General features: G+C 35.6%; 1 protein-coding gene across 1 annotated transcript in view; it reads left to right on the top strand.

The window, feature by feature from the left end:
- cdi (center divider) overlaps nt 1-25,993 on the top strand; it is a 341,490-nt gene that overhangs the window by 200,506 nt on the left and 114,991 nt on the right. The window lies entirely within an intron of this gene.

Raw genomic sequence — 25,993 nt, 5'->3', positions numbered from 1 at the left:
TCCTTCTGTTGATGTTGTCGAATGCGTTGAAACCAAGAATGAAAACATTTTTTTCAGGAAGACGTTTTGTTGCTGCATGACAACACTTGGCCGCTTGTCAGTCAGCACATAGAGAGATCAGCCCCGATCTCGAACCTTCAAATTATCACTTGTTTGGTAACTAAAGGATTCATTTCGCAAGCTTGACGTTTATTCCTTTGTACTGGATATTAAACATTGGATTGGGAGAACAGGTCTAGAGTTTTACCGTGCGACCATACATGTCCTGGTTGTAAGATAGCTTAAGGCTATTGATAACGACGGGAATTATATGGAAAAGCGACATTTTGTTCTTGAAAGATTTAGCAACATTCTATCAAAGTAGCAATGCTGTACAATTAAAAGTGGCTTTAATAATCGTCGTGAATTACTTCTGGAGTGACGCTCTTACAAACGACGAGATCGACAGCTACAAATAGGAATGGAAAAAACACCTGGAAATAATGAAAGATTCGGAAATACCTAATCATCGGAAGATCGAGAAACGTTGGATGTCGGAACAGGTTGAAAGTTTAATCCATGAGATGGATTAAGGCAAGGAAGAAGGATAAGGATAAAACCCCAAAGGGATACGGAAAGTCCTAGGTACCGGTACATTAGAAGTGTCTGAAAGTTACGAATTCTAACAAGGTTGGGGAGAGAAGGGATCAGATGTTTTCCTCATATCTTGTCTGCGGAACAAAACGTGAGCGGACCTGTGGATGGGTGGGTTGGTGCCTGCTGGACCACAGACTTGCATTCACTCTCCGGAACATTAATTATAAAAGTATACACCACGACGCAGGTCGGGAAAGTTCTAATATCCATATAATGCTCGAGAAGCGGAAACCTTGCGCGATGCAGGAAAGAAAGCGCGCGAGCGAGCGACGCTTCTGCAACTCTCCGTTATTCTTGGAAACAGCTTCCGTACTTCTGTCACTTACTTACTGCCAAAATCATTATTCAGACATGGCTGTGCATCAGGTTTAGAATGTAAGGTAGTATGAATAACCTTGCATATTTTTTTCTTGATATTGACCAAGTTACGTAGTTTCCCAAAAATATGAGGCATGTTCCAGATAATCCTCTTGATGATCTTCTCTACTATGTTAATTGTAATTCTATTATTAAATATATATTGAAAGTAAAGGAATGAACTAAATAAAAAAATAGCCCCCATTCCCTACGTTTCAGTGGCTCGATAATGGTAGTGGTAGTGATAGTTGATTTAACAATTGCAGAGGTTATTCAACGTCGAAGTTCAACATGGCGAGAAATGAATGACGAAGTTTTCATGGAGCCATTTATCAAGGACAGGGTTCTTTTTACGTGAATTTACTACACTGGTCCTATAGCTTTACTTTCCTGCCGAAGGAAGCTACGTATATTAAAATCTACTTTTAAAATATATCTACTTTGCCCGGATTTGAACCCACGGTCCTTGAATCCAGCAGTCATCATGGTGACTACGGAGACACGGAATGTGAATTTTTAATATCAGAACAATAATTGTCATTGTGTATTGACGCAGTTGTTGAAGGACTTGTCGCTCCATTCGTAAATCGTTCTTTAGTTGTTTGCAGAAGCACTCGATCACAACGTTCACAACTTACTCGTCTAGTCTTTATTGGAAGATGGGAACTTACTTACAAATGACTTTTAAGGAACCCGCAAGTTCACTGCCGCCCTCACATAAGCCCGCCATTGGTCCTTATCCCGTGCAAGATTAATCCAGTCTCTATCATCATATCCCACCTCCCTCAAATCCATTTTAATATTATCCTCCCATCTACGTCTCGGCCGCCCCAAAGGTCTTTTTCCCCTCCGGTCTCCCAACTAACACACTATAAGCATTTCTGGATTCGCCCATACGTGCCTCATGTCCTTCTTATCTCAAACGTCTGGATTTAATGTTCCTAATTATGTCAATTGAAGAATATAACGCATGCAGTTCTGCGTTGTGTAACTTTCTCCATTCTCCTGTAACTTCATCCCTCTTAGCCCCAAATATTGTCCTAAGAACCTTATTCTTAAACACCCTTAATCTCTATCCAAGTTTCACAACCATACAGAACACTCGGTAATATAACTGTTTTATAAATTCTAACTTTCAGTTTTTTTGACAGCAGATTAGATGATAGAAGATGGGAACACATGAAAATTTCAGAACAAGCCCAAGTTGTTATATGATGATTGCAGCAAAATTTCCCAGTGCATTCGTTGCAGTCTTTTGGACATCCCTCGTAATTTGCGGACGCTCGTAATCATACAGTAAAAATAAGCCTTTTATTAGTTTTCTGTCTTTTGTTATTGATATCTTCGCAGTTCACGTCTTTTGATACTGAGAAAGTGAATTGTTACTCGTTGGTTGTTGGAACAAATTTTTCATAATAAATGCTAACGTTGAATGCTATTTTACGAGCTTTGTTTCATATAAATCGCTTGGGTGTTTTCATAATAGCGATGGTGCTTAAGAAATATCTTTCGTATGTAATTTCAACCCAGTTAATATTCTGGCAAAAGCGAAACGAAACAAAGTAGTTTCATTTTATCACATGTATCAAATAAAGGTCCAGTAATGTCGAGGAATGAATTACAAACTCTTAACATTTCACATGAGTATCTTACATGCGTTCAAAATTAACACATGCCTGTAATGTAGCAAATAAATAATACGAAATTTTCATTTAGATATAACAATAAATACTGGTACTAATATCGAAAGTAAAATCATTTAGAACAGTTGAATTTAATTACTTGAGAAATATAATTTATGTTCTCAGAATCCGAATGGAAGTATAAAAATGTAACAGACTGAATTGACTTACGAAGAAATACTTTGGTAAACGAATGTTATAGAAACCAAAATTCGATTACCTCAAACACATCTATAACATAAGGAAGTAAAATGTGTATTCTTACCAAGGAAGATGTCAGCAATTAGAAGTAGCACAACTATTCTTAACACCGTTAACAAGACTCTATGAGAAACGCAATATTAAAATTCGTGGTGATGAAAGTTAGATTAATTATAGCATGTCAGCAACAATGAAAACGAACTGAAAGAAATAATAAACATCGTCTTTCCTTGTTGGCTTATGTCTTTCTATCAAGATATCAATGAAGTGTTGGACATTAGAGGTAATTAGAACAACACATGATCCATGTTCAATCGTACATTCAGTTCGACGGATTCTCACAAAAAGAGATGGAAGCTCGTTTCTGAGTAGATCCTATAAGATTTGTGATGGACAAAGCACCTTTCGGACAGGTTTTCTGTATAGGTAATTTTTATTGTAGTCTATCATTATTAATTTGATAATCTTATTTTCTTTGAATAATATTTATCTTCAGTTCAAAATTCGTTGTGTGATACTGAGTAGACGTACGTACTTTCTGTGTTTTCTATCGGCTGTGAAGCCTCTGTAGCGGAATTAATGATGTGATAAACCAAAGTCTATTTAATTGGATAAGTCTTCATTCCCTGCGGAAAGTCGTAAGACTTCGCGAATCGTTATGTTTCTTGTTTGGGACATCGTGTCCTTCCACGGATGTCACTGCACAGCACGCACCTAGTTTATAGCTTAGTGTATAGAAAAGAAGAAAATGTTGGTTACGGAAAAGACGTCGAAGTAACTATTTCTTTACATATTAAAAAAAAAAAAAAAAAAAAAAAAAAACATAAAGACGTCATTCCCAACCACATGTTTTGAAGGATCTAAGAGAGTTACGTGTTCAGAAAATTGTAAATAAAACTGGAAATTTGTAAAGAAGAGAAATCAAACACTATATACGGAAAATGAAGGTGAGAAAGAGGAGTAACAGAGGAAGAAGGGGAGGAAATAAACATTGTAAAATTTCGAAAATCGAGTAGCGTCTATTTTGATGTCAATAGATCTGTCCTCAGAAACATGTTTCTTGTAAATTTATTTTCTTACGCTTGTAGTTTTCCGTGGGTGACCATTCGCCAAAATGATTTTAAGACCAAAGATTCTAATTACCAGTGCGGATCTATTGTCCCAAAACTTTAAGGTTACAGACAAAATAAATCAAAGAACCCAGTTCAGAAAATTTGGTAGTGAAAGATTATTACTCCAGCCATGTAGTCATGAATATAAATGGTCCACGTGTGCTATGGGGTAATCAATTCTCCTTGGATAAATTCTCTCTGTTGTGATATTCTGCTTCATTGATATTAGACATTTTTTTTTACCAAGGCTGTTGTTGACTTCAAAACTTGATTTCATTAAGGTTTTAATAGAACTATTTACCAGTATCCTTTAAAACGTATGCCATTACAAAAAAATGAGTCCCATTTGAAATATTCGTTACATTTAATACTGCATTTAATGTGTATATTAATGTAATTGCTTTGGAATTAATTAAAATCTTATTGGAATAATTTCAAGTTCAGATTGTTTTTAACATTTCATCCACAAATAAAGTGTGTCATGGATCGAAACTTGATGAAGAAGGCAGAAGGATATTGCAACAGTTTGATGCCATATACGTAGTTCTTAGATTTTATCCTTGGTGGATTGAGCGATATAGGTTGACGAGTTGTCCTGTTGCAATAGCTACAGCGAGTAAGCTGAGAGATCAAAATAGTCTGAAGTCGCTCAAGCTGAGGAGAAAATCCACAAACTAACTATTAGGGGAAAACACGGAAATTTTACTTGAAGCAAGTAAAGCGATAGGTTTGGAAGTAATCCCCGAAAAGACGAAGTACCGGTATATGATTATGTCTCGTGATCAGAATATTCTACGAAATGGAAATATAAAAATTGGAGATTTATCTTTCGAAGAGGTGGAAAAATTGAAATATCTTGGAGCAACAGTAACAAATATAAATGACACTCGGGAGGAAATGAAACGGAGAATAAATATGGGAAATGCCTGTTATTATTCGGTTGAGAAGCTTTTGTCATCCAGTCTGCTGTCAAAAAATCTGAAAGTTAGAATTTATAAAACAGTTATATTACCGGTTATTCTGTATGGTTGTGGAACTTGGACTCTCACTTTGAGAGAGGAACAGAGATTAAGGGTGTTTGAGAATAAGGTTCTTAGGAAAATATTTGGAGCTAAGAGGGATGAAATTACAGGATAATGGAGAAAGTTACACAACGCAGAACTGCATACATTGTTTTCTTCACCTGACATAATTAGGATCATTAAATCCAGACGTTTGAGATGGGCAGGGCATGTAGTACGTATGGGCAAATCCAGAAATGCATATAGAGTGTTAGTTGGGAGGCCGGAGGGAAAAAGACCTTTGGGGAGGCCGAGACGTAGATGATGGGAGGATAATTAAAATGGATTTGAGAGAGATGGGATATAATAATAGAGACTGGCTTAATCTTGCACAGGATAGGGATCAATGGCGGGCTTACGTGAGGGCGGCAATGAATCTCCGTGTTCCTTAAAAGCTATTTGTAAGTAAGTGGTTTTTTCCCCCCTTTTTTTCAATCCATTCAAAAGAACATGTTGGGTAACTTTTTGGTCATTAGCCCTCGAATTCATTTCATCATCATTGTTATCATCTCCATCTTCATAAAGGTATTAAAAGGACACAGTGGACCGCCTTTATGACGAATTGCATTGGGCCTGAAGGAAATAGACACCTGATAATTTTAATAAAACAGATTATATAACTAAGTTTATTCTAAATTACTAATCCCGTATTTCATACAAGTCTTAATGTTTTATCAGAAATGAAATATAATTTAACACTTGTACAGGCTCAAAAGTATTTTGTAGATAGGAAAAAAATATAAAACATTATTGCGTATGAGGTTCAGACCTTTATATTTTGTAGCATAGCCCTTTGCTTTTATTACCGCGACACATCTCGATGGCACGGTGTCAAGAAGAATGGCCGGGGTTGCCTGCGGAATTTTCTTCCATTATTCATCGAATACTGCGAAGAATTCTTTTTCTATTGGTGTAGGTTCGTTTACGAACACGTTCATCCAACACTTCCTAAAAAATACTCTATTGAATTAAGATCCGGAGTTTGGCTAGGTAAATCCAATAGAACTACCTTCTTTTTCTTCAGTATGTTCTGGATATGCTCAGAGGTGTACTTTGAATCAAAAGCATGCTGAAATGTCCATTTACGTGGCATATTCCGTCTTCCATAAGGTATTAAATGGTCTTACAGAATGCTTCCGTACTTGAATTGATCCATTGTCCCATCATTCTCAGAGGAACAACTTCCATTCGAGGGAAACAACCCTAAACTATGATGCTCTCTCCACCATATTTCAAAGTGAGTACTTAGTACCGTTTGTCGTTCCTCTTATCGGTTGGTCGTCGAACATACTGGATCCCATCTGATGAGAATATATTGAACTTGCTCCCATCACTCCATAGGGCTTTGGACCAATTATGGTGCTCCATGTTGCATACGTCTTTGCAAATTCAAGTCTGTTCTTCCTATTCTTCTGAGTGACCAGTAGTTTTCGAGAAGGTCGCCTGTCATGCAGATCTGCAGCTGCTAAGTGATGTTTCACAGTAGATACATGATTTTCTTGTAGATCATCCCTTATTGTTCGAGCTGATCTCCTAGGATCAGCTACTGATTTCCTATGGATGATTCTGTCTTCTTTCTCTGTAGTTTTCCGAGGCCGACTACATTGAGTATTATTTTCTACATACCCTCTTCTGAAGGCGGTACCACACACATACAAGGTGTTGAGATATTCTGAACCCTTTCGAAAGGTAAAACTGTTTTCGGCCCTTATTAAGGGCATTTAATAGAATCTTTCTGAACTCAACAGAATATTCTTTAGTTTTCGGCATTGCTGCAAAAGAATATAGAAATCAAACTTAATTATAAGTAAATAACAAGAATTTATGTTCTATTTACAACACTACAAAGTACTTACGAACTAACACAGAATGAAAGTTTACTGACAACAGAAATATCTTCCAGCTCAGAGCACAAATACACATGTCAGTGTGCAGCGGTCTATCATCTGAATCAGCAGTCCCCCTTCTTACGTTTACTTTTGCAGGTACGCAGTCCTGCCAATGAAAAAACTCTTGAGTGCTACTGTATGTTCTGGAAAATAAGTAAATTAAATTATTACAGTATGGCAGAGATATAACCACAGACAAAAAATTCAGGCTTATAGATCAGATACATGGCAGTACAACGTGCAAATAAGAAGATTCTTTGTTAGACGTAGCTTTACAATATACATGTGCAACAGAAGTCGGTAAATAAACTTAACTAGTAGGAAAGATCAAACAAATGTAGAAAGCTCTATCTGTAAATATTAGACTCCTTATACTACGTCAGCGACAGGAATAGTCGCATAGACAGTCACGTCGAATTCCTTAACATAAAATGCTTGGCATCAATAATAATCAGCATAATATGACACACTGGAATACTTGATTGTAATATCCATGCTGCTATGTGTATTGCACCATTTTATCGAAAATAAGAATGAAAGGCAAATTGTCGATGAGATGATGATGATGATGATAATAATAATAATAATAATAATAATAATAATAATAATAATAATAATAATGAACAATACTGTATACGAGTATTTTGCCGCTTTCCATCCTCATTCTTCTAAAGATTTTGAGACTTCCATAAATAGGAGAGCAACTCCCAGGTTGTGGGTTAAGCGTGACAAGGTCAGTGCTTAAAAATCTCAAGACAGGCTTATGTAAGATGGGTAACTTTTTTCCTCCTCGGGAAATGAACCCAGCACCGTTGGTGTTGCCGGAAGCAAAATCACTTGAGTCGTAACGAAGGATGTTCGTTGGAAGAGGAATCCTAGCTCTAAACCGAGTCCACATTACCACCAATTTATGTGTACTCGCTTGCATTTTGGAGAAAGTTGTAAATGAATAGTTAAGATGCTACACATTACTTCACACGCTTGCTTAAAGCCGGTTGAAATGACGCTTTCTTAAATCATTGGCTAAGAATTTTATTTTGTAATTAATCTGTAAGATGCTGAGGGAAGCATTTGAAAGTGCTGCAAAGACCGGAAGGTATGAATATTCTACTGCGGCGAAAGTACCAATTTGCACAGACTCGTCACCCAGACATTCACTGCGTTGAGGATTAAATAATTGTCTATGTTGACTGCTTCCGTTTCTTAGCGTGAAAAAGTTTATTCCCCGACGTCTTGTTGAACGACAGCAAATGTTCGAGTGTTACGAAGATTGTACAAACCAGTTAGAATAATGTAACGACAAGGAAGTATAAAAACATTCTTAGCTAGTGTATAAACAAAACAATTTACAGGATCTGAAAGGAACACCTATAAACAAACAGTGTCTGAAAGAAATACCTATAAACAAAAAAACTGACAGGATCTGAAAGGAACACCTATAACGGGAAAAATTGACAGTATCTGAAAGGAATACCTATAAACAAGAAGATTGACAGTATCTGAAAGGAATACCTATAAAGGAAAAAAATTGACAGTATCTGAAAGAATACCTGTAAACAAAAAGTTCCCTGGATCTGAAAGGTGCACCTAAGCTTATAAACAAAAACATTGACAGTATCTGAAAGGAATACCTATAAAGGAAAAAAATTGACAGGGTCTGAAAGGAACACCTATAAACAAAAAAGAATTGACAGCATATGAAAAGAATATCTACAAACGAAAAAAAATTGACATGATCTGAAAGGACCACCACCAACCTTTGATATTAGGAATAAAAGTTACGCCAAATTGCGGCATCAGTGCTTCTGGATGAGAAAAAAGAGAGTGCATCATTTGTGAAGAGTTTGGCAAGACAACTATAGTATCAATGCTTAGTAGGCCAATAGTGGGCACATGCCCAATGTACAGGCTTGGATAAGAGGGCAGCAAAGGAAAAGTCTTATAGGCTATTTGTGATTTTGTGATCATTAAGTAGGCTTCAATAAAATTTCATTTCATTCTTAAATACAAATATTATTTCGTCATGTTACTCGCAATTTGAAGCCATCTTACCCGCATGGGAGGGTAGGTTGACGAAAGAGACAAGCATGGAGAAAAGGAGGTAAAACTGGAAATTTTTCAGTCTTAAGAAATTTTTTAGGAATACATTTTTTAAAACAATAAATCAAGTAATCATACTATAATAAATACACCGCTTAGGGATGAATTAAAAGCAAGCAAAAAAAAAAAAAAAACCAAGAAAGCTTAAGGTCGCCAACTTACCCGTCCCTCCCCTACCATTTTTTTCTTGATTATCAGAAATCGTTGCAATCTCACGAGTTGCTGGAAAAATATTTATTTGCGAAACTAGGAACTTAGTCGAAAAATGACCGACAATTTCGTCTGCAGCTCTCTAATTTAAGGACAGAGTTCTTTTGCGTGCCGTAAATCTATGACATTGGATCACTGGGTTTTCTGCCTGTCAGAAGAAAGTTATTAAAATTCATTCTTCGATCGGAGTCGAATCCGCAAAATTGGATTCCAGTGCCAGTAAATTTAGATAGCGATACATAGTTAATGCAGCAACGATGGAATAGAGAGAGATGGCACGAGAAACCGAAGTGTACGGAAAACAGTGCTTCACAGCCTCTCCGTCCTTTATAAATCTGCCGAGGATCGAATGTTGAGAAGTATTAAGCCAACTGAACTGCGACCCTGCGGAGAGTTTTTGGATGTGTGTAATGTGTTTCATATCGGAGTGCTACTCATAGTACATATGTGAGCGTTGCTAGGATACATTAATTGCATATTGGGGCGATAATGAAGGAGCCCGAGGCGCGGGTTAGTCCGGATATTAGCATGTCGTTGCTCCCTGGACTAACAGAAAATTGAACGTAATTACGAGTAATTTGCCCTCCTTTTAATCAAGACTCGTCCTAGCGAAAAGGATTGATACTTTAGAATGTCGTCTCTATACAGTAATGAAGTGCAGTCAGGAAGCCATACACGGCAACACTGACAGCGTTGAGTATGACGACACCGAAAGGAATGCACATACAATTTGACTTACAGGAACAATTTCAGTCCTCATATACTACAAACAACAAATGCTTTAAATGGGAGAAGAGGATAGGTTGACCGCGAGGTACGTTACGGTTGCATACAGATCACATTCGTGAGTTCGAATCCCGCCTGAGATATGTGATATTTAGGGCTAGGATTCTTAGGTTTTAACATATTTTTTTTTCCTTTCTGTATATACAATTTATTTCAATAGATATGTGTTTTGTACACTTCCTGTAGCGAAGTATGTGATTTTCATTGGACCTAAAAATGCCTAAAATAAGATATTCAACCTAACATATTCTAAATCATTTTTTCGGCCTAATATCAATTTATATGTATCTATTGAAATAAACTATATACCAGGTGTTTCAGACCACCCGTATCAGGCATTTTTCTCGAAAACTATATGATACTGGTTGTTCATAAATTTTTTTTTTGATCACCAAAACCTATATAAAGAATCGGTTGTTGGTAGTACCATTTACTGTAGGAAACCGGAAGTAGGGATACCTGTGGTCGAATAAAAACATAGGTGATTGAAGGTACCATTGGAAACTACTTTTAAAAAGAAACAACTTTTACTGAAACTTTTTTTTCTAACTTTTATTGTTTACTCACAAAGCAACAAAAATGGCATCTTCTGAAAAATACGTTACGTTGTTTATGTACGTACACTCTTCATAGTAAGTGTTCAAAATATCCTCCTAACGTCCGTGATTGCACGGAGCACTTCAGTAAGTGTTCAAAATGTCCGCCACTCTGTGCACTACAAACCCACAACTTTCTGATCTCCTAACATCCGTGATTGCACGGAACACTTCAGCACACCTGAGAAACCCACAGGCTTCTCTAGTTCGTTATGTTTTCTCTAGTTGTTGGACGCACCTGGTAGACCATGTCTTTAATTCTCCCTACAAGAAGAAGTCATTTAGAGCGAAGTCAGGAGATCGGGCCAGCCAAGCTACTGGTCCTCCTCTCCAATCCACCGTAAGGGGAAATAACCGGCTAATAACTCGCCGAGCCCTACGCGAAAAGTGAGCCGGACAACCGTCCTGCTGAAATCACATCGCTAAACGAAACGCAAGGGGAACATCATGAAGCAACTGGTGCAAAATGTTTCGGACGAAGCGTGCGTAGGTTCTATCATTCAAGTTCTCCTTAAAAAAAGTATGGTCCTATGACTATGTCCGAGGAAGCCACACCATTTGTTGAGGCTGCACACGTGCTGGTAGTCCACGTAGCCAGTGTGGATTAACTGGAGACCAGTAATGGGCATTATGGAGATTCATCTGACCACTGCTTTTGAAAGTTCCATCAGTCCACAGAATTCTGAGCTCAAAACAATGGTTCGTGCTTAAAAACCGGTTGCAGAAATCAAGACAAGTCTGGAAGTCATGTCTCCCAATGGAGATGAATATGGTATGGATGAAATTTGTCTTTGATAAGTTCTAAACACTGTACTATGGTGCAATCCTGAGCCACGGGCAATCCTTCTTGTGGAGTCAAGAGAATTAACTACCACCGCAGCGAGAATATCGGCAGCTTCTTTCTCATTCCTCACAGGTCGTCTGATACGCTCACCCTTGTTGTATTGCGATTGCACAACACCGTTTGTACGCACACGATTTGCAAGACGCTGGAAAACATTGTACGAATGATGGACGCACAATGGATATCTCTCTGTGTAAACATGTGCTGCTTCTCTGCAATTCCGATGGCATTTTCCAAGTATCATCAACATGTCGAATGCTTCTTCATTTGTGAATGGCATTTTCCAAATAGTAAACCCAAAGGGAGACGAAGTGATATGGACAAATAAATAAAATTCATTATTACTATGCAAAATAAAAGACAGTGGAAAGTGACTTGGTTTCAAGACCTACAGTATTTACAATTATGTTGTACCTACTACCAGCACAGTACGTACATAACGTACAACATTTTCTTAGAAGATGATATTTTTGTTGCTGTGTGAGTAAACAATAAAAGTTAGAAAAAAAGTCTCAGTAAAAGTTGTTTCTTTTCAAAAGTAGTTTCCAATGGTACCTTCAATGACCTATGTTCTCATTTGAAATTTCGAAGTTGACCACAGGTACCCCTAATCAACATGGAATGTTAGCACATGAAATGTAAATATTTTAATAACAGATTAATGGATATCATAGAACACACAATTGCGAGTTAGTTCCATTTTAATGGATTTCGTGATTATTTTGTGTTAAATAAACTAACAAATGAGACTAAAATTGGTTTCGACGAAAATACACTTTCCTAAGGAAAATTAATTAAAAGCCTTTCCATGGTGTTGAAACATAACCTTGGATGCGCAGTGAACAAAAATGAGTCTACTCCATAAGATTTCCATGTGCTGTCACCCACGTAACCTGCGCGAGATGACAAGGCCATGGTTCAACTATGATGGAACGGCTTCTATTATGTATAATATATGCACTGCTTGCGAACTGCTAATTCCGAAAGCCCTTCAAGTTACAGCAGGTATCGGAAAGTAGTGGAGAGCTGGAAAAATCTTGGGGTGAGGTATTGATATCCTTTGTCGTTCACATATTTGTCACACGTGAATGAACCGCTGAAGTGAGGTCTAATGTAATTTAACACATACGTCATTTTTAAATTCCCATATTTTTTAAACAAAAGAAAATAATATTAGAAATCTTTACAATATTCATACAGTAATTTTATGAAAATTTGTGCAAAATGAATTACATGTAATGTATCTAAGTAATGTTACACGTGAATGAACCGCTAAAGTGAGGTCTAATGTAATTTAACACATACGTCATTTTTAAATTTCCATATTTTTTTAAACAAAAGGAAATAATATTAGGAATCTTTACAATATTCATACAGTAATTTTATGAAAATTTGTGCAAAATGAATTACATGTAATGTATCTACCTAAGTAATGCGCTGCATAAATGAAGTTATAAATCTTAATTTTAGGATTATAAAGAACGCCTTTTATGAGCAATCTGGAAAACGGAAGTTATTTTCGTGTATATTACGTTTTATTTATGTAAGCCTATGTCTTCAGAATAACTATTAAAAATAGAATATAAACAGTAAAATTATCCATCCAACATGATAAAGAAAGGTAGGTCAATTATTTCGAAACGCATAAAAAATATCTGAGAGAGACAATATTCTTTTCGTCATATTATTTCAGTAATTGAACCGTTTTTCCCATTCTTCCGTATTATGTTGCTAAACAAAGTAAGAAAGAAAATAGTTTTTACCTTGTAGTTTGTCTCCAAATGCGGGCATCGGGTTCATGTGCTGTTGAGCACAATTGTTTTTTAAATGCACAGTTACTCGGAAAAGTTGCAGAATAACGCTGGACTTACATTGCCCAGAAGGTCATGATATACACTTTTATTATTCCGTTATCTTTATGTGTAGACCTCTTTCTGTAGCAATCCGAGCTCGAAAAACAAACGTTAGTGTGTCGCCATTAAAATTGGCGATATTAGATTTGTGACTTCCTGTATTCGTGGTTTATGCGTTTAATAAAGTGTCCATTTATGTCTATTAGAGGTCGTTAAAACTATTGGAGTTTCAGATGAGATTATTTTCAGTTTCATTAATGTTGTTATATAGGAAATAAATATCACTTTAAATTTTTAAAATCTGACTTCTCATGCCATTCCAAAACACGAGCTTTGAAACTCAGATTTCTTTTATTGAACGAAATGTTCCTTGCATACTTGATTTCAAATCTACCGCGGAAAGATACCGTTGCAGCTGTAAGAACAATCACTGAACACGACTGCGTAGCTGTTCATCTTCATAAGCTAGCCATCCTTTCATCCCCTAAGTATGTTCTATTTGGAGAAACAGACTCAGTCATAGACTTAGAACATGTGATCAAGTGCATTGCTCTCATCATCAGTGTCAGTATGAACTCACCTAGTGCACACTATTGGGAAGCAAGAAGAAGAATGGCTTTGTTCAAAGTGTCTGGGTATTAAATAAATAAATAATGTTCGTTGCATGGCTCCAAGAAGTTTATTCGACTTATGTAAATTTGCTTCGTACATGGTGGTAACAGTAATACTGTAGTAAAATGGTAAGAGTCATTGTGAAATAATGACAGAAGAAGTGAATACATTCCGAGAAAACTTGCTTCAGTACTCGTTAACCACCACTACATTCCTCTTTATCGGGTGAATTTGAACTCGAGTCTCCGCGTGTTCTACTGATGACGCACTAAATTCTAATAAAAGTTTATCAATTATAGCATGAATCTAATTTTATGTGTAGGATGATTAGACATTCAGCCACTCTGTTATTATCGCAGCGTATGTACAGTTGTCAAAAAAAAAAAAAAAAGTGGCCGCACTCGTGAACAGCGAATATTTGCTAAGTCCACTTCGGGTCACGGCGATGTTACACGATGCATGTGCTTGTTGAAGCAGTTCCAGATCTATGGAATTATTCCATATCTGCGTCTCATAGAGCAGCGGTAGAGTGTTCGCTTAATGATTCGGAGGTTGTAAGTTCGGGCCTTGTTCAAGTTTTCATTTTATTTTTTAATCGTTCTTTAGCGATATAAATAATATTCAAGTTATAATTTTTTGTATTCTGTTATCGTTCTTTAGCAATATAAATAATATTCAAGTCATCATTTGTATTCTTTCATCGTTCTTTAACGATATAAATAATATTCACGTTATTTATATTCTGTTTTCGTTCTTTAGCGTTATGAATAATATTCTAGTTATTTATATTATGCTAATGTTCTTTCGCTATATAAATAATCTATATTTTATGTAAGTAATTATCATAATATTAATAACCATTTTTCTTTGTAAAATAGGTCATTTTATTTAAATAACTAGTTAAATATTATAATTATAATATTTTATATTAATTAAACAAACCGATATTTATCATTTATATTCTGTTATCGTTCTTTGGCGATATAAATAATATTCAAATTATAATTGTTATAATTTGTTTTCTTTCCATTTGTAGCCATAATGTCATAATAAATAATGATAAAATCATGGCATAATACATTCATGAACCTCATGTTAATTACTAAAATAATCATAAAAGAGACAGGAGCAATTATGTATATCTTCTCTCTCTCTCTCTCTCTCAAAAACAAAACAGAAACGAACATAAAAAAACACTAGATTGTGTTCGAACGCAGGAACTCACGAATACCAAGCCGGAACGCTACCATTACGCTATAAAGCAACACACAGAATACTTTAATTGTAACTGTAGATATCAGGCAACGTGGTCCAACAACATGTAACATCGCCTGTATCCGATTTTGTAGCGAAGATACCCGAAGGGAACTTTGCTTCTAGAGAGCGGCCACTTTTCCTTTTGACAACTGTACATCAGGTGTTTTTGTTCACTCCGCACAAACCGTTACCAACTACAGCATTTGCCGTTACTGTGCGCCTTGATTGTAATATCATCTGCTTTTGCAAGTGTTGCAGGAGCGATATCACAGTTTAGTATATACAGTTGCGAAGCTCAATACTTACTAAATATGCAAACATAGACAGTTGAAATATGCATCCATAGACAGTTGCTCACCACCAGGTTCGCTACTATCGCCTCATCACAGACTCTTTCCCTAGCAGACGATAAAATGTATTGTACTTTTGATATCGTGTTCTTTTGAAAAATTAACACCTTCCTTCCACTATTGAAATACGAAATACATAAGGTTTATATATTATTTTCATAAAGTATATATTATATTTTATAAACTCACCTTCCTGGATATTTCAACAAGACTTATTAGAACTTAATATGTGATAAAAGTATAAAAAAGGTTACTAATACTATTTTTTAGAATTCACTTTTTACTTTAAATTAAATTTTACAAAATTTGAAAATTTTCACAGATATTATTTCATAACTCCACAACCATTAGAGATAGAATTCTGAAATTTTGTACACTGATTTAACATGCATTTATGCAAAAGATAGACTACAATAATGCCCACTTCTTTGAAAAATTAGGTCGGAAGAAGGATAACTCTTACCTCTTTTTCTTAGAATTTATAGTGCAACAAACGTCTCATTGTCCCATATTATTACTCAAATTATTGTATTTCAGCCATTTACAGTTGTTACAACCGATAACGAACATTTCACAGTTTACACAACTTTTCACAACAAAGCGAAATACGGCACAGTCAATGCCTTTTCGATCTAGACCAGGCCGTAATATATGTTCGGGTTTTCTATTTCAGTGTATGGAGCTCAGTGAATTATTATATTATAACTTTATTGCGTATCATAGCTAAGTTTTTTTTTTTAGTGTAATGTGTCCATAAGTTCTGTTTACTTCTTGTTGCATAATATGTTGCAGAAATAATTACAAAACTGTGTTATTTTAATGTGAAGAGAATTTTACATGTTAACATAATCTTTTCGCATCAACATTTTAAGTTTAGAATGGAAGCTATTTTGAGGTTTAATAAAAAAATAATTTATATTGTGATTTTAATATAGCACATCTACCTTCCTTGATAAATAGGCTACAAAAAATTGATCATACCATTCTTATGAAATTAGTGTACGTACGATTGTTACTTCGTCTCTTAGGTAGTAGATAAATACAACAATTTAATACTCAATTGTAGTATTAAAATACAGACAAATTGAATGTGCGGAGTATCATACATGACATTATGCTTAATTGTAATGTATAATTGCGAATTTAGGAATATAAGATATAGTAAACATAACCTATAATATTTCCATATGAATGGCAGGGCATTGGAGATCACTAAAATTAGACAGAAAGGGGCAACTGGGACAGTAAACATAACTTATAATTTCAACATATCTAAATATTCGTGCGGTGCAACTGAAAATTATTGAATCGTGCATAAATGAATGTACAATAATTTCGCAATATTTAATTGAAATAAAGGCAAGTAGGTCTATTACACATACGAACAACGTAATTTTCACACCAAAAATAATATTACACCTTAACTCGTAAGGAATTATGTCTGAAGTGTCTCCTAATCATTGTTTTAAATTTTATTCATGCAATTACACTACATTTTAGAGAAATATATGTTACTTTTTGTGCATTCAAATTAATTTATATGGTCGAAACGCCGCCCTTCGTGATCGGGTTAAGCGAGTCACATGGTCTGCCTTACGGCCTGTATTAGATCACGATGGCAGTGACACAGTCTATTGTTCCTAGTACACACAGTTCTCCAAGCGGCTAGCAACTATCGCGAGAAATGCAAAAAATCACCCCAAGCTTCGCGACTGTATATACTAGACTGTGGCGATATCGTATAGCGATATAGCGAAGCTTTGCTCATCCTTTATGTTAACTGGAGAATTACTAATGATGATAGTAATAGTCGTTCTTACGTTAAATTTCTTTTCAACTACATAGTCTTTTCAGAAACAATGGAATGATGTTACGACGATATGTAATAATTGAGTAGTAATCATGAGCTGCTTCCAGGAAATCAAAAGGAGGATAGAAATGACAAAAGGAAGCTTTTAATAGGAAATGGGGCATCTTCTACAAACCTCTGGAAAGATTACTAAGGAAGAGTCTTAGTGAAATGTTTTGTGTCGAGTGTGGCATTTAATGAAGCAGAAACATGGACATTGCAACGAAGTGAAGGGAACGACCAGAAGGATTTGAAATGTGGTTATGGAGCGTGTGAAATAGACAGACAAAAATAAGAAATGAAACTATGCTAAAAAGAGTGGGTGACTAGATAATGAACCTGATCAGGAAGAGAAAAAGAAATTGGATATTCTGGAAGGAATGGTGAACTGCGGAGAAAAAGTTCGGGGCAGAAGAAGATACCGAATCATATGATAGACAACACAGATATATGGAGGAAGAGGATGGCAGAAAAGAGGGACCATTGAAGAATGCTGGGTTTGCAGTGAAGGACTTGCCCTTTGGCAATGAATGAATGAATGGCGGAATTATAATGGTAGAGAAAACTAAGTACTCTGAAGAAACCGAACGCTACTTCCTTATCCGAAGGTCGGTCCCCTGCAGTAAGAAGTTGCACGACTATTGCCAAACAGAGCAATGAATTTGTCTTTACCATGTGGTGTCAATGTTTTACTTTTTCACTTTACCACACTGGACAGGTGCATGGCAGGACTCTCATAACGAGGAATCAGAATGAAGCTGGTCCAATACCCAAGATCACAAAGAACATGTTGATAATGAAGGAATATCCATACCCTAAGCGGGTTTCGAATTCATGATGGTGGCTCATACATAGCGTTAAAGGCAATGAATTTGTTATTTATGCACTTTTCGAAGCAGACTGAAGTGTTTTAAATACGACCTTTCAGGGAAGTTATGTCACAATATGCAGTTGGGTCTTATTATGAAACTCTTAGCTAGAGGAAGTAATTAGAATGGGCGTTTGAGGCATCATAGTAATGTATTCCTAGTGGCGATCAGCGGACGCGCCCTCTTGGAGAGTCATCTAGGAGAATACGAATTAGTAGTTGGTGTAACACATCTCGGTGCCGCCCTCGTTTGAGGCTTCATAGACAGCATTTAGAGTCGGCGAGATATATATATATATATATATATATATATATATATATATATATATATATATAAATATGATTATAATGGAGCAATGATAAAACTGAATGACAAAGGAAAATCGAAGTTCTCTGAGGAAAGTTAACTTTGCCCCAAAATAAATTTCACGAACTCATACCTGTTTCGAGGCTTGTGCAGTGAACATTTTCATCGTCGGCGGTTTGGATATTTGGTCTTTGAGGATGTAGAGTAGCACTAGATATCCACAACTAGCGACATAACATTTTATGCCCTTAGTGTGGTATAATGCTCAGCGTAGACATACAGACGAACATAAATCGAGATGCACACGCAGTTCCTATGAAAGCGACTAAATTATGACTTCCCTACCGAGAATCGAAGTTTGGTGTACTGGATTTGTAGTCGAATATGCTACCATTTCAATTACAAATACATTAATGTGCATATTATGTTGTGTTATGTTTTTGTTAATCATCATTATCATCATCATCATCGTCGTCGTCAGATTCAATATGGATTATCTTTGAACATGTCCAGTTGGGTTCAGCTGGTCTTTCCAACATTTCGGTCCGCTCACATTTTGTCTTCTTTGTGAATGCAGCCTGGTAGCTTTTATGATGTTCTATGTGGATGCATTCTGGTCACATGATCATACGAATTTTTCCTGCAAATGTCAATGGTGGTGAAGATGTTTTGCATATGCTTGTTACTGATGTTTTCATTTCTTTGGTGGCCTAGAGGTGAATATTCTGCTATTGGGCTCAGGAATCGCATCTCTGCTGTCGCTAGTCACTTGATCTGTGATGATGTGTCCATGTTTCGGGTCCATGGGCTGGTCTTTCGTTATGAGGACATTCAAACGAACTCAGAAACTCCAGAACAACGTAATGATGTATTTTTACTATTATAGTGTGTTATATTGTATTATAAGTAACCTACTAATACAGAATATATCAGTGACTATTACACTTTTACTACGTCATACTACTTTTGACCAATAAAACGGTACGAAAGGACGTGTTTCAACCATTCATGGCTGTTTATTGCTACAATTTTATCACTTCCCTAGCATTTGTTTGTTTTTATTACTTACTTAGCATTTGTTTGTTTTTATCATTTCCCTAAAATTTGTTTGTTTTTATCATTTTCCTAGCATTTGTTTCTTTGTTTGCCAACATTTCAAACTCCAAATTATTTACGGTGCTATAAAACATGCTTTGCGATCATCATTTGTTTTCCGCATAGATAATCAACTGAAAATGGCGGCTCCGTTCAGATGTTTCTGTGAAGCTAACATTAGTGAAATAGAATTTGAGTAAGTCAATTAATACTTATTTTATTGTATTAGACTACTTTATTTCTTCTAATCTTTATATACTTTCTTCTGTTTTTATCACCTCCCTACCATTTGTTTCTTTGTTTGCCAACATTTCAAACTGGAAATTCTTTACGATACTATAAAACATGCTTCGCGATCGTCATTTCTTTACCTCATAGATAAACTGAAAATGGCGGCTCCGTTCAAGTGTTTTGGTGAAGCTAACATTAGCGAAATATAATTTTAGTAAGTCAATTAATATTTTATTGTATTCTTCTTCTTATTTGGTATTACAGCCCAAGTGGGCCTTACCCTCCTCTATGGCTCTCTTCCATCTTTGTCTATCCATCGCCAACTTCCTCTAATTCTTTATTCCAAATCTATTCACATCCACTCGTACACAATTCCACCATCCTGTTCTCGGTCTTCCGTTTTATTGTATTAGAGTACTTTATTTCTTCTAATCTCTATATAAATTTTCTTCTAATCGTGCAACAGTCATTTAAATCCCACTCAAGTTTTGATTTTCTCTAGATAAATCAAACCCTCTAGTGAGATTACTGTTGATAAAGCGTCTTAGTAGAAGAGATGTTCTTCTGACACTAGCCTAGGATCCAATATGAGTTAGCAACTTTATTTCATTCATCCTGTTCCTTAGCTAATCTCCATCTTCGTATTCCCACAGTTCGTATACCCTTTTCTATTCCATCTGTCCATCTCTTCGTCCAACTGGCTTTAATTCCATAACTAATTATATTGTCATTTATCCTTGTAATATTTTAAGTTGGTTATTTAACGGCTCTGTATTGACTACTAGGTTATGTAGCGTCGATGGACTTGCTAATAACGAGATGATATTTGGCGAGGTGAGACCGAGGATTCGCTATGAATTATCTGACATTCGCCTTACAGTTGGAAAAATCTCTGATAAAATCCAACCAGGTAATTAGATCAAGCAGGAATCGATCCCACTCTCGAATGCAACTCCGGAACAGAAGGAAAATGCACTATACCGCCTGAGCCACGTCGGTGGCTATTCATCGTCATAAGTTCTATATAGTCTTATGGTCGGTTTCTCCAAGTATTGTTAGAACACTTAACGACTGTTAAACCTCAACAGTTAGTTAAATACAGTTTTTTCATGTTTTCAACACTAGTTTGGCTTAACAGATTGCTAACTGTTGTTAACTTTAAATTTAGGATTTCAGGCAGTTAACTTGTTTAACAAACAGTTAAATGTGATGGATGACACCACAGCTGTTCAGACAAAAGTTGTGAAAATAATATGTTATGTCTCTCTTTAAGGAATGTTTAGAGTAAGACTGATAATATATAATTTAAAAGATATTTTGGAATATTAATATAGGGAAGATAATCTTTATAAGTCAGCTGATTATCATACGGACGCTTATTTCAATCATACTGACGCTTATTTCAATCCTGAGCTGTTATCCATTTAATATTTAGAAAATGTGGGATCTCAACGTGCCAAGAAATTGAAGTCAGATTTGAATATCCTACAAACAGAAATAGGCCACTTGCTCCAATTCACCAGCTACTATTAATTCTGGATTCTATGCTACTGGTTCTTTTCAACTATAGCCGATGCCAATAGTGCTTCAAAATACGCAGTGAGTAAATAATAAAATGTTTCAGCAGCAATTGCTTATTTAAGACGAAATTACATATAATTTCTACATGGACCTGAAGCAGAGAGAGTGATTAGAGAATTTTATATGATATGGAATTCTCCTCGGGGTTTTGTGTATAGTTAATTACATACACATTCCTGTAATTATTGTCACCTGGTGGTCATAATGCTGAGATTTTTCTAAACAGAAATTCATATTTAGCATTACAACTATAACCTTACTTATAATAATAACAATAATAATAATAATAATTATTATTATTATTATTATTATTCAATAGTAGTCAATACAACTTTCATTTATCAATTCTCTGTACTGTACATATGGATCATGGCCTACTGTAACAGGTTATGAGTTTATACATGTTTCATGACTTACTCTACAGTACAGAATTTAAATAATAATTTCAGCCAATAAGAAATTGCCTTACATGTGCAAAATCATTACCAACTGCTGTTGAGTAGTTACAATATTATTAACGACAGTTAAAGTTAAGTGTTATTTATTGTAAACGAAATTATGTTGAGGAGATGGAAAACATATTAACAAAATAAACCAGTTGTTAATTTAACATTTGATAAACTAAATTAAACATTACTTGGAGAAATAGGCCATTAGACTCTTCACAAACCGAACCATGTCTTCATTTTGCATAAGTCTATCAAGTTCAAGATTCATTCTAATTCTCCAGGTTCCATATTATAAAGTTGAGTACTGGCTGGTACCGTCACCCAGTGGTGTAGTGGTTACCGTAATTGCCATTCAGTCCGAGGTTTACAGTGGATTTTTAAGACATAATATTTGGCATGGCTTCCTTCGGAAGGGAAGTAAAACTGTGGGTGCTTTATCGTAGACGTATGACACATAAAAGAACAGTGTTCTCGATACACGGCTTCAGGCAACATTCAGTAGCGATTTCTCGCCTACTAAACAATTTGGAGATAGCATAATGGATTAATCTGAGTAGCCCAAGTGCGTGTTATTTTGTTCTGCCTTCTACTTATGTTTCTACATATATCATCCATATCACACTGGGTAGTACTGACCACGTCATCGCCTACCCTTTTTTATAGTGTCGAAGTTCAAGAAGCATGGAAATTGTAATTCCATACCTCTTACGCATATCAGTAGCTTAGACGTGGTGTACCCCGTAAGGGATATAAGTGCCGTTCTTTTCACAGTCATCGGGGACGGTCTACAGGATCAAAAATGCCCATACAACATAGGGTAAAAACTTGATAGTTTTCCCAGAAAAAAATATTTCTTCTTTTATTTTATTCGCGTTATACTGCTTATATCGTTAGTAAAATTACGAAAACAGTTACACCAGTAGATATATCTAGCAAAGAGTTAATATTAGGTTAAATACATATTTGTGTGTTCTATGACGTTTGCGTGAAATTAAATCAAATTGCATGTTTAAATTTGTTAATATTCTGGCGTGAGAGACGTGGCAACGTGTTCAGCAGGCAGTACTCTGCACAGGCGTACGTACATGTCAGCTGAGTTCAAGCTCCCTGTCCATAGGTCTACTGCCGAGCGGATGACAGTTCGGAAACAGGTATTCGATAAACAACTTACAATGTCATTCACAGTTTAGGAATATCTTATGTTATTAATTTATGGAGAAAGTCGTCGTAATTCAAGTGAGGCAAGAAGGATACCGTCAATGTTTTCCGCAATGAAGGTTACCTAATCGGTGAACTTTTGTAGTGGTTTCTCAACTAGGAGCCTCTTACCTCTTTTCGAAAATCACACAAACAGACATTTCTTTAAAAATGGTACTGCTTTATGGAAGCGGGAGAGATTAAAATGTTGCATTTAAAAAAAAAAGTTCGTGTGATTTTGTGCAGTAAACCATTATTATTTATCTTCTAGACGTACAATAAAAAATGGACCAATATTGCAAATATTGTTAAATAAAATGGAAATTTACCATAAAGTTCTATTAATAAGATAGAAAGTTTGTATTTGGTGTTCGTTTTATGTAAACAACAGTCCGCCCCTGCATTAGAACAGAGCATCTGTTTTGTACCAGTATGTCTGTATCCGCTTGAGCTGTACTGTGTACTTGTAAACTCCCTCCTCCCCATCCAGCAACGTTGCCAAACGCCTAATATTGTAGCTTTTAATAATTAGTTAAATATTGCAATTAGAAAAAAAAAGGTGAGGACATTTTTCTTCATTATGACATGAACAATCATTAGTTAAAATAATGGCACTTATACCCCTTACACTCTGTATAGGAGCACTGTACACTGTACTTGTAAACTACCTCCTCCCCATCCAGCAACGTTGCCAAACGCCTAATATTGTAGCTTTTAATAATTAGTTAAATATTGCAATTAGAAAAAAAAAGGTGAGGACATTTTTCTTCATTATGACATGAACAATCATTAGTTAAAATAATGGCACTTATACCCCTTACACTCTGTATAGGAGCACTGTACAATGATGTTTTGTTTTGTTGTGTGTTGTCTCTCTTTCATTGATTGTGGTAGAACGCTTTCAGTGAGACATTAATCAGTGAAACTGATAGCCTAAATATAATCGTTGTCGTTGTTGAATCTACCGTAAATTACACATACCGGCTTTTATCTTTGGACTGACGACAGATGCAGGAATTAGCACCATCATCGCGAAGGTATTCCTATACTGGGAGCATTTAACACGGAAGCCCAGTGATGTGCGCCGTGCAGTGTTTATATTGTGCTGTCTCACACATGTGCCAATTCGCTGACCTGGGCTCGAAACCAAGAATATGTCGGTATCGTTTTGAAAGTTACCTACATGCTCCTTGGTCCTTCAGCGCACCAAATGGCAGAAACCCAATTTCTCTGATCCTCGAGGCTGTATGTAGCTCGTTTCATGCTTGATTGCAACCCTTTCTCGAAACAGACATAGAGGTATTGTACAGTTTCTTCGTGCTGTAATGTGTTCCAGACAATCGAGTCTAGACATAAATTTTAATTCATTTACAGGTGAAATACTATACACTGACAAATAGTCTCATGCTTTCTAATGTTATAAAACACCGGTCTCTGACCATTATCTTCAATTTTGTTGCTTGAGACTGGCTATGAGAAGGAAGTTGATAATTGTATTTTGTTAGTTACTTTCTTTTTAGATTATCCATTCTCTTCATTTTCTCCTTTGTTTACTTGTTTCTTATATTCCTTCTTTATATAATGTGTGATACCTTCTTTTCACCATTTCTCTATCGTTAGAATTTATTTCTTATACACTTCTTTCTTGTTTCTTGCTTCCTTTATCTTTATATATTTAGAGTTTATTTCATTTTTTTATTCCGGATTTTTCTTCCTTTTCACTATTTATTTAAATATATCTTGTTTTCTCATCTTTTTCGCCCTTGTATCCTTCCTTATTGTTTCCCTATATCTTTCTTCAGTTCTGTTTCTTTCTTTCTTTCTTTCTTTCCTTCTTTATTTGTTTAATTCTGATATTATTTTTCTTCCCTTTTCCTTGGGTTACCATCCGTCCGGCAAAAGGAGGACATGTCCTCTTTTTTAATCGTTTTTTCCTGTCCGGCAGGCACTTTAAAAAATTTGAAATGTTCGGTATTTCGCATTTCAACTAGAATTAATATGAATATTGAATAATGTGCGATATTATGCATAGAATATCTAAACAAATGGTGAAAAGCTATGGAAGAATTTAACTGCTTTCAATGGTTGAAGCTGGAGCACATGAAAACATAAAATATGATGACCTATTGACATGCATTGAATTCTTACGTTCTAAAATGTCACTATTCATGATTCTAAGCTATTTTATCAGTTTTATTTTGCATTGTACAAAGATATGCCAATCAAGTTAATTTTGACAAAGATTTAAGTTTAGATAAACAATGGTGCAAATTCTTCAATTCCAATAGTTCTGCGAGCACTGAAACTTTCTCAGAACTCTTAAAAATATGTCAATTCTATGTATTTATCCCAAGTCGCAATGGAAGTGGTGAGAGAGTATTTTCCCTAATATCTGTTCAATGGACAAAATAACGAAATCGCATGCTAACGGAGACAGTCACAGGCATCATCATGGTGAAATATAATTTCAAGGACATGTCCTGTGAACAGTTCCATATAGTTATTTGTTATAAGATATAAATTTGTCTCTTCAGGCTCTTGTGTTCAAAGTAGGCTCCACCGATAAGTAGGGTACAGATGTAATACTGGTCCAGGAACTAGTGAGAAAACTGACTAAGGTGAGCCATTGTTTTTATCTTTAATCTTTTACACACCAATTTTTAAAAAAGTCCTCTTTCTTCAGCAATGTCCTCTTATTTTAGATTCCATGTCCTCCTATAGAATTTCTTCTCGTGGTAACCCTACCTTTTCCATCTTTTAATCTATTCCGTAACATTTCAATTTTTATACTTTTATGACATTTTCAGTCATAATTATTAAAAATTATTATTTATTTTTATTTCTTAAATATTAGGTGGTGTTAGAAAACG

This window comes from Periplaneta americana, chromosome 15 (assembly GCF_040183065.1).
Source record: "Periplaneta americana isolate PAMFEO1 chromosome 15, P.americana_PAMFEO1_priV1, whole genome shotgun sequence".
NCBI lineage: Eukaryota > Metazoa > Arthropoda > Insecta > Blattodea > Blattidae > Periplaneta > Periplaneta americana.
The sequence above is the reverse complement of the archived record's forward strand: the minus strand, read 5'-3'. Positions and strand labels throughout refer to the sequence as shown.